The 10,569-nt window shown below is 40.1% G+C and overlaps 1 non-coding gene across 1 annotated transcript; it reads right to left on the bottom strand.

Annotated features, from left to right (window-relative positions):
- Window positions 1–7,934: 7,934 nt before the first annotated feature.
- LOC122003243 lies at window positions 7,935–8,040 on the bottom strand. The gene has a single exon (XR_006117893.1). It is a non-coding gene; the product is annotated as a small nucleolar RNA R71 (small nucleolar RNA).
- Between the last annotated feature and the right edge of the window lie 2,529 nt (window positions 8,041–10,569).

The following is a 10,569-nucleotide window of genomic DNA, read 5'->3' as shown; positions in this document are numbered from 1 at the left end:
ATCAAACAGTTTGGTTTCATCAAGAACGAAGATGAACCTTGTGTCTACAAGAAGGTTGTAGGGGATATAGTTGTCTTCCTCATATTGTATGTGGATGACATACTACTCATTGGGAAGGACATCCCTATGCTTCAGTCTGTCAAGACTTGGCTAGGGAGTTGCTTCTCAATGAAGGACTTAGGTGAGGCATCCCGATTTTAGGGATACAGATCTATAGAGATAGATCTAAGAGATTGCTTGGCCTAAGTCAGAGTACATACATTGACAAGGTACTCCTTCGGTTTGCCATGCAGAACTCCAAGAAGGGATTTCTGCCGATGTCACATGGCGTGAGTCTTTCGAAGACTCAAGGTCCCTCTTCTAGAGAGGAGAGAGACCGCATGGATCAGATCCCTTATGCCTCAGCTATAGGATCGATCATGTACGCCATGCTATGTACTCGACCTGATGTCTCGTATGCTTTGAGCATGACAAGCAGATACCAGTCAGATCCAGGTGAAAGTCATAGGATAGCGGTCAAGAATATTCTTAAGACTTAAGAAGGACTAAAGTATATTTCTTGATATATGGAGGCAATGAAGAGTTAGCTGTAAAGGGTTACAGTGATGCTAGCTTCCAGACCGACCAGGATGACTATAGATCGCAGTCGGGGTTCGTGTTTTGCATTAATGGTGGTGTTGTGAGCTGGAAGAGTTCGAAGCAGGACACAGTAGCTGATTCTACGACAGAGGCCGAGTATATTGCTGCATCAGAGGCAGTAAAGGAGACAGTTTGGATTCGTAAGTTCATCACTGAACTTGGGGTGGTTCCTATCATTGCTGACCCTATTGAGCTCTATTGTGACAACAATGGAGCTATAGCATAGGCGAAGGAACCTCGCTCACACCAGCGGACCAAACACATACTACGGCGCTTCCATCTCATTCGAGAGATCATCGAGCGAGGAGATGTGAAGATTTGTAGAGTACCTACAGAGGCTAACATCGCAGATCCCTTGACCAAGGTTTTAGCATAGAGGAAGCATAATGGTCACACTAGGTCATTTGGGCTTAGAGCCTACACTGATTGGCACTAGTGCTAGTGGGAGATTGTTAAATAGAGCCCTAGAGCCAATCATTTGATGATTGTATTTTTGACTTGTTGTATCATTTTCTATATAAATAAAGGCATTTGGTTTTTGGTTATTATACTTACTTGTATTGGTGCCAAATAAACTAAGTATAATAACGTCCTTGTGTAGACGGTTCTCACCTATATCAATCGGTTAGTTGAACCGATAGTGAGATGATATAGGGAACACTACTCTTAATCATTCCTAGTCAAGTATTAACATTCAGGGACAATGTTAATGCAATAAGACTAGCATGTAGGTCAACTCGATGACTTGATCTCACAAGTCATGGATATGGAGATATCAAGTTGACACATGGGTATGCATTGGAGAATGTATACTGAATGACCCACCATGAGAAAGTATCATGGATCGTTATATGAATGTCATATACTTTCTCATGTGACTATTAGTATGACTATTGGTCCTTAGACCTGAAGTCACCATGGTTCCCTACATAAGGAGTTATGTACTTTGGTTTCGTCAAACGTCACCCGTAACTGGGTGGACTATAAGGGCGATTACTAGGTATATAACGAATTATGCAGAGGGATGTGAGTGATGTAGATGAGATCTATCCCTCCCATATGACGGGAGCGACATCGGTATTCTTGATAGAGTTAGACCACGAAGTGCATGGTCATGCCCAAATGAGTCAACATGAGATGTTGAGCTCATTTGATCGAGTAAGTCTACTTGGAGTTCAAGATTTAGATTGATAGAGTTAGATTGATCGAGTAATTGCTTCTCCTTCTTCCTAGCTTCTTCCTCCTTGCTGTTGTTGCCGTGAGCTTTCATGGAAGGAGAAGGTGTGTGAGTTGTGTTCCAAGAGAATAAGGGAAAGTGAGGGTCACAAAGGAGGATACTACTAGTGAGTGTATAAGATTCCTTTTTGCTTTCTCTCTTTTCTCTCTTTTAAATCCTACCCGAGAGCCCAAAAAGTGCTAGTACACTTGTGGTGCTCTCTTCTCCATCCTTGAGTGTTAGAGAACACTTCTTGTTCGTGTGGATATCACTAGAGAGTTGTCTACATTGACAACTTCGAGATTCGGCGTACCGTTGGACGAGCGGGATTTGCGAGGGCACGCTTCAAAGGTATAAAATGTTTTTCCTTTGTAGATCTACTGTAGATCATAGTTTGAAACTCGTACTCATATTTTCCGAAATTTTTCTTCGCACGGATCCAATGGCTAGGGGGTTTCGGGGTTTCCGCGACGCGAAAAGCGATTTTCGGGGCCCGAAAAACCCAACACTTCCATGGTGGAGTCTGAAACGTATTTCTGCTTAACACTCCTCCATGATATGGCTCCACCCCCTAAAGTAAACACATAGCCTGATGTAGACTTACTCCCTATTTGATTATAAATATGAATCTTTGTAACCCACAGGGAGCAAATCGTCTGCTTGGTAAACCAGCATATAATCTCTAGTCCTTCTCAGGTACTTTAATATATGTTTTACCGCAATCCAATGTCCTTGTCTTGGATTACTTTGATTTCTGCTAACCATGCCCATGGCAAAACATATATCTGGTCTCGTACAAAGCATTGCATACATTAGGCTTCCCATTGCTGAAGTATAAGGAACTGCCTTCATGTCCTCTATCTCCTTTGATGTCTTAGGAAACATCTCTTTAGTTAAGGGTACTCCATGCCTTAAAGGTAAGAAACCTTTCTTGGAATTTTGCATGCTAAAACGCGCAAGGATTGTATCAATGTATGAAGCTTGGGATAAGCATAACATCTTTTTCTTGCGATCCCTTATTACTTTGATCCCAAGGATATGTCTGCATTCTCCCAAGTCTTTCATATCAAATTGTTTGGGCAATCATACCCTAACGTCTGATAACACCTTGACATTGTTGTCAATTAACAAAATGTCATCTACGTATAGTACAAGAAATACCACCACGTTTCCGTCACTCTTATTGTATACACAAGACTCATCCGGACATTGAATAAATCTATAAGACTGGATTTCTTCATTAAACCGGATGTTCCAAGATCTTAAAGCTTGCTTCAATCCATAAATAGACCGATTGAGCTTACATACAAGATGCTCTTTCCCCTTTGTAATAAACCCCTCTGGTTGCTTCATATGGATGTTTTCTTCAAAACTTCTATTAAGGAAAGCTATCTTGACATCCATTTGCCAAACCTCATAATCCATATGAGCAGCAATAGATATAAGTATCCGGATAGACTTAAGCATAGCTACCGGAGAAAAGGTTTCCTCATAATCAATTCCCTCTTTCTGAGTATACCCCTTCGCAACAAACCTTGCTTTGAAGGTTTCCATCTTCCCGTCTATTCCTCTTTTTCTTTTGTAGACCCATTTACATCCAATAGCTTTTACACCATTTGGTGGTTCTACTAGCTCCCAGACTTTGTTAGAATACATACATTCTATTTCTGAATTCATTGCTCTTTGCTAAGATGCTGCATCTTTATCTTAGAGTGCTTCGTCATATGTTCGGATATAAGGTTCATGTTTACCAGGGATCAAGTCCGAAGACTCTCCTAAAAACATGAATCTTTCAGGTTGCCTAACAACCCTCCCACTACGATGAGACACTGCCTGTAGTTGTGCATCATTTGTGATATGTGTTGCAGTTTCTTGTGATATTTCATCTTGCACTGTTGGTACTAAAGTAGACGTGTCCTCTTTCATTTCTTCTAGAATAATTTCACCATGGCTTGTGGTTCATTATATAGTCCTCTTCTAAAAACTAGGCATTAGTACTAACAATGACCTTCTGATTTTTAGGACTATAAAATAAACCACCTTTCATTCCTTTAGAATAGCCCACAAACAAGCAAACTTCTGTTCGTGATTCCAACTTATCAGTATCTCCCTCCAGCACATGTGCTGGACTACCTCAAATCTGAATATGCTTCAGACTAGGCTTACGCTCATTCCACAATTCTATGGGAGTAGAGGGTACTGACTTAAAAAGTACCATCTTTAGAATGTCTATTGCTATTTCCAGAGCTTATCCCCAAAACGAATTAGGTAATTATGAATAACTCATCATTGATCTAACCATTTTCATAAGAGTCATATTTCTTCGTTCTGCCACACCATTCTGTTGGGGTGTACCAGTTGCAGACAGTTGGGATTGAATCCCAACCTCTGATAATAATTCCTAAACTCTCCTAAGAGGTACTCGCCACCATGATCAGACCGTAGTGTCTTGATACTTTTACCATGATGTTTCTCCACATCAACCTTGTATTCTTTGAACTTATCAAAGCACTCATATTTGCGGCGTATTAAGTAAATGTATCAGTATCTCGAATAATCGTCTATAAAAGAGACAAAATATTCAAAACCACCTCTTGCCTGGATAGTCATAGGTCCACACAAATCAGAATGAACCAATTCCAACACATCTTTGGTTCTATACCCCTTGGCCTTAAAAGGTCTTTTGGTCATCTTTCCTTCCAAGCAAAACTTGCAGGTTGGAAAATTTTCCACCACCAATGAACCCAAAAGTCCATCGGCTATTAACCTTTGAATTCTACTCAAGTTAATATGACCCAGCCTATGATGCCAAAGATATGTTTGGTTCTTTTCCGTAGATTCTTTTCTCTTATTAGAATTAGAAAATGTGTTATTAATTTCCATTTGTTGCTTTGTGGGAGTAATTAGATTTAGAGTATACAAATTGTCAACCAATGTACCTGAACAGATAATTACTCTACTTTTTTGACAACCACATTATTATCAAAAGTAACAAAATATCCATCCAAACTAGTTTAGAAACTGAAATTAAATTCTTTCTAAAACTTGGTACATAAAGATAATTTCTCAAAATCAAAATTCTATTCCTATCAAATGATAAGTAGACGTCTCCCACTGCAACAGTCGCCACTTTTGTAACATTACCTATGTAGACGGTAATCTCTCCTTCATATAGTCGTCGGGTTTCCTGGAACCCCTGCATTGAATTGCAGACATGATCAGTGGCTCCCATATCTACACATCAGGTACCGGTAGATAACACCGCTAAACATGTTTCAACAACTAGAGAATAAGATATACCTTTATTGTTCTCCTTCCTACGAGGACAATTCGCCTTCCAATGTCCTGCCTGCTTGCAAATGAAGCACTTGCCTTTCGACTTCTTCACTCCAGCTTTTAGTCCAGTACCTAGAGATTGATTCACTTTCTTTGTCAGACCAGCTTGTTTCTTTTTCTTCTTCTTACCTTTCAACTTAGAAATAGAAACATTTTCAGCAAAGTGAATCTGAGAACTATGACGACATATACCTTCTGCTGCCTGAAGTTCTGTTAGAAGTTCCGCCAACGTATAAGCCCTTTTATTCATGTTATAGTTTAGGCGGAACTGCTCAAAACTTCTGGGTAGCATTTAGAGAATAATATCAATCTGGGTTCCCCCATCAATTTCAGCTCCAAGGAGTTGTACCTCGTTCAAGTAAGCCATCATTTTGAGGATATGATCCCTTACAGGGTGATGTGCGTAGATTATATACTCTTTTATGCATGTTTTTACACACATTTACATACTTTGAGCATGCTTGATCTATGCATTTTTATACTTCCAGCTTTCCTTTTAGCATATTTACTCTTTTGGTTCGGAGATCTGCTTTTTGTGCATTTTCTGTACACAGGAGTCGAAATTGGTGAAGATTATGCGTCCTCGGGCAAGCTTGGAAGGAATTGAAGGGAGACAGCATCAGGCCGTGTACCATACACGACCGTGTAGTTTTAACAGGAAGGGAAGAGGGCATGGCCGTGTGAATCTCACACGGTCGTGTCTTGATTTGAAGCAATTAGAGCAGATGCCTTACATGGCCGTGTAGATCTACACGGCTGTGTGAGGTTTCCAGAGGCCAAGCAGGTGGTGGCCGTGTGTGCCACACGGCCGTGTAGCATTTCTAGAGAACAGAAGGGTCCTGGCCGTGTGAGTCACACGGCCGTGCAGCTTTGGCAGAGAAGGAAAAGGACATGGCCATGTGAATCTCACACGGCCGTGTCACGGGGCCGTGTGGCGCCCGATTTCCTCCTCTATTTAAACCCTCCTTCATGAATTGAAAGGGGATCTCTCTCCCTTTGGGAGAAGGCAAGATTTGGTGGTTTCCTCCCATTCTTGGAAGGATTTCTGGGCGATTCGAGGGGAGTTCTTGACGATTTCGACTCCGGAGCGAGGATTGGATCCGAAGACGAGGCTTCTTCATAGATAAGTTTTCTCTTTCCCCCTTTTCTTGGTTTCTTGGATTGGGGATTTAAGAAATGCTTGTAATCTTTATTTCTTCGGGTATTCTTCCTCGATTCATGGAGTAGATCTTGTATTCTAGGATTAAGGGAGTATTTGTATGATGGATTGATGTAATCTCTTGTGGATTTGTCATTTTCTTGTTTCAATGACATTGTGTTGCTTGTATCAATTAGATCTTGAATGATTAATGGTGATTTGTGCTTAATTCTCATTCTTGATTGATTGTTTGGATTTCTTGTGGACTTTGTAAAGATAAACTCTCACTCGATCATCCGAGGGATCCACGTGACAGGTGCAAGCCCGTGTAAGGACGTTTGAGAGATAATCTTGAAGAGGAAATAGGAATATTCAAGAGAGTAGGATGGATCTTGTGATTAGTTTCTTGTATCTTGATAGATTAATAAGTTGTGGGCTTCTATGTTGATATCCGAGGAAGGCATAGTAATAGGTGCGCTTCTGTGTAAGGACAACGTAGGTTCACGTCTAATTGATAATATTTAGATACATTTCTCAGTCCTTAGCCGGTTATCTATTGCAAGAGAGAACCGGCAACTTTCTATAAGTGTTTGGCAATTGAGGGATAAGAATTGGTGAACCATTTACATTCAAGAAATCTTATAAAGAAACCGAAACTCCTAGAATCTCCCTTTATCATAACCCAAAACACTAAACTCTTGTTTGTTGATCTTTAATATTAGATTTGTTTACCTTCACTTTGCATTTGAAACAATTGGATAGTTGTTTAGCTAATTCGCATTGAGACATTTCTAGTGCTTATTCCAGTCCCTGTGGATACGATAATCTTTTATATTACTTGCGACATTTCCGTACACTTGCAGAGGGTAATAAGTTTTTGGCGCCGTTGCCGGAGACTGCGCTATAACATTAGGAATTATCAATTGAGTTAGACTAAACATAACATTTGTTTTCCTTTCATATTGCATAGTTGTAACTAATCATTAGATTTCTGTTTTTACTTTCTTGTATAACTTTTACTTCTTGTTAATTCTTTTTGTACAAATTCAATTCTGCATTTTTGATTCTTTTATTTTTCTTTTTCTGTTGATTTGTCATTTGCTATCTTGTTCTTGTGTATGCGAAGATCTAACTTTACAGGGGAATTCTTTCCTTTTGACCCTGAGATTGACAGAACTTTCCATAAAAGTAGAATTCTGCAAAGGCAAATTGAAGAACAGGAACATTTGAACATGGCGAATAGACCACTCAAGGATTATGCAGCACCTTATGTAAGAGGTTTTCGATCTAGTATTTCAAGACCTTCAGTGGAAGCTAATAACTTTGAGATCAAACCCGCAATTATATCTATGGTGCAGCAAAACCAATTTGGTGGAGGACCACATGAAGACCCCAATCAACACTTAGAGGTCTTTTATGAAATATGTGGTACCATGAAAATGAATGGAGTTCCTTCAGAAGCAGTTAGATTATTATTATTTGGGTTTTCTTTAAGAGATAGGGCAAAACAATGGCTGAATTCTTTGGCCCCTAATAGCATCACCACTTGGGAGCAATGTGAGCAACAGTTTCTTGATAAATTCTATCCACCAAGCAAAACAGCTCATATGAGGAATTTAATTGCAAGCTTCAAGCAAACTGACTCAGAATCTCTTTTTGAAGCATGGGATAGATATAATAGTATGCTCAGACAATGCCCACATCATGGGTTGGAAAGATGGTTAGTGTTGCACACGTTTTATAATGGTATCAACTATCATACCAAAGTGTCCCTTGATTCAGCTGCTGGAGGGGCACTTATGAACAAAAGTTTAGATGAAGCTGAAGAAATTATTGACAGTATAGCACAAAATCATCATCAATGGGCAAATGAAAGAAGTGGTGGCTATTCTTCTGTAAACCCAACAATTAAAGCATCAGGGAAGTTTGATGTAGATGCAGTCACTCTTTTGTCTGCAAAATTGGATGCTCTTACAAAGAAATTTGAAAATATAGGGACTAGTGCTAATATGGTCAATGCTATTAGTACATCTTGTGAAGTATGTGGGAGTTCAGAGCACTCAAATGACTCATGTCCATTGGGAGCTATCACTGCACAAATCAATCAACTAGAACAATGTGATGCAATCATGAGTTACAATCAAAGGCAGAACAACCCATACTCAAATACTTATAACCCTGGATGGAAGAGCCATCCCAATTTTTCTTACAGAAATAATCAAGATCAAGGACCATCTATGGGGGCAAGACCAAATTTTCAAGCTGGGCAACAAAATTTTCAACATCTATCTTCTCAAGGCTTACCAAAGTCAAATATTGAAAAGATGCTTGAAGAAATTATCTCAAGTCAGAATGAAATGAAGCAAGATTTAGCAAAGCTCATTCAGAGAATGGATAATTCTGAAAAGCATCAAAAGATCCAAGATAGTCAAATTGCCCAACTAGCTTCCTCATCATCCAGAGCACCAGGACAACTTCCAGGAAAACCTGATGTGAATCCTATGGAGCATTGCAATAGAATTGAGCTTAGGAGCGGACGGACCTTGGGAGACTCCCAAGTGATTGCTCCAAAAGGGATACAAAAAGAAGAAGAGCTCTCTCCTCTTATACCAAATCAGATTCAAGCTAATGAGGAGAGTACCATTGAGGTTGAAGAGACTCTTCCATTGAACCATCAGAGCAAAGCTGTCCCTTTTCCTCAGAGACTTACAATGCTCAAGAAAGATGAAGAATTTGGCAAGTTTTTAGAAAAAGTTAAGGAAATTTGTGTAGAGGTACCTCTTATTGATGCTATTCTTCAAATGCCTAGATTTGCCAAATTCCTGAAGGATCTCATGTCAAACAAGAGAAGAAGAGGAGAGGTTGAGACCATTGCGCTTAGTGAGGAATGTAGTGCTATTTTGGAGAAGAACACTTCCCCAAAACTAAAGGACCCAGGGAGCTTTTATATTCCTTGCAACATAGGAAAAGAATTTTTTGAAAAAGCTTTTTGTGATTTGGGGGCAAGTGTTAGCCTCATTCCCTATTCAATTTGTAATAAATTAGGTCTCAAAAACATTAAACTTACTACTATGGCACTTCAACTTACCGATCATTCCTGCAGGTACCCTTTGGGCATTATAGAAGATGTGCCAGTAGAGGTGGATGGGAATGTTATTCCCACAGATTTTGTTGTGTTGGACATAGAAGAGGACCCCAGGATTCCTATCATATTAGGAAGACCTTTCCTTGCTACAGCTGGAGCTATAATTGATGTCAAAAATCATAAGTTTTCTTTGGTAATTGGTAAGGAAAGGTTGGAATATGATTTATCTAATATCTCTAACCATGTCTCGTCTCTTTTAAATGCTTGTAGCAGGACAAGCATTTATAAACTTGAGGAATGGAATTTCCATCCTCATGGAAGGCCACCAAACGAAGGAGACAATGTGGTAGAAGATGTTGGGAGAAGATCTCCCAACAAAAATGAAAAGTATATCTGTCCTCCAAGGGCGAGGAAAAGAAGTGAATGATCAAGTTTGGTCGAGCTAAAGACCTTAAACAAGCGCTTCTTGGGAGGCAACCCAAGGGTTCTTTTAGTTAGTTTTGATTTGTATTTTAATTTCTTTTAGTTTGATGTATTCTTTTGATTTTGTTTTCAGGTAAGGTGCAAAACAGAGCTCGGCCGTGTGCTATACACGGCTAGGCAAAGGTTGTAGAGAAGGGAAGTGCTTGGGCCGTGTCATCTAGGCACGGCCGTGTAGGATCTCCCGAGGAGAAAAAGGTCTAGGCCGTGTCCCAAACACGGCCGTGCGAAGAATACAGAGAAGGAAGAGGGAGAGGCCGTGTCCCAGACACGGCCGTGCGAAGAATCCAGAGAAGGAAGAGGGGGAGGCCGTGTGGATCTGCACGGCCCGTGTAGGAGAGTTATTAAAGTCTTCTTTCTACCTTACACGACCAGATCTTGGCCGTGTTCCGCATACCCCCAACTCTCCAAAACATCTCTTTCTCTCACAATCTCTTAAAAACTCCTCCCTAATCCCTCAAGATCTCTTAGATCCGGATTCTCCTCCTCTCTAAGACTTGGACTTTTTGTTCTCCTAACCTAAGATCTTTGCTCTTTGAAGTTTTGTTCTTTGAGTTCCATTTTTCCAACCCTAGATAATTCTTCCCTAATCTAAACTCATCAAGATGTCCAACATTTTGAAGAAACTTCGCAAAGGAGGTGGTGGATCCAGTGGAGACAAAGAGAAGGAGCCAT

The sequence above is a fragment of the Zingiber officinale genome, chromosome 7A, assembly GCF_018446385.1.
Source record: "Zingiber officinale cultivar Zhangliang chromosome 7A, Zo_v1.1, whole genome shotgun sequence".
In the NCBI taxonomy this organism is placed as follows: Eukaryota; Viridiplantae; Streptophyta; class Magnoliopsida; order Zingiberales; family Zingiberaceae; genus Zingiber; species Zingiber officinale.
This window is presented reverse-complemented; position numbering and strand designations above follow the sequence as displayed.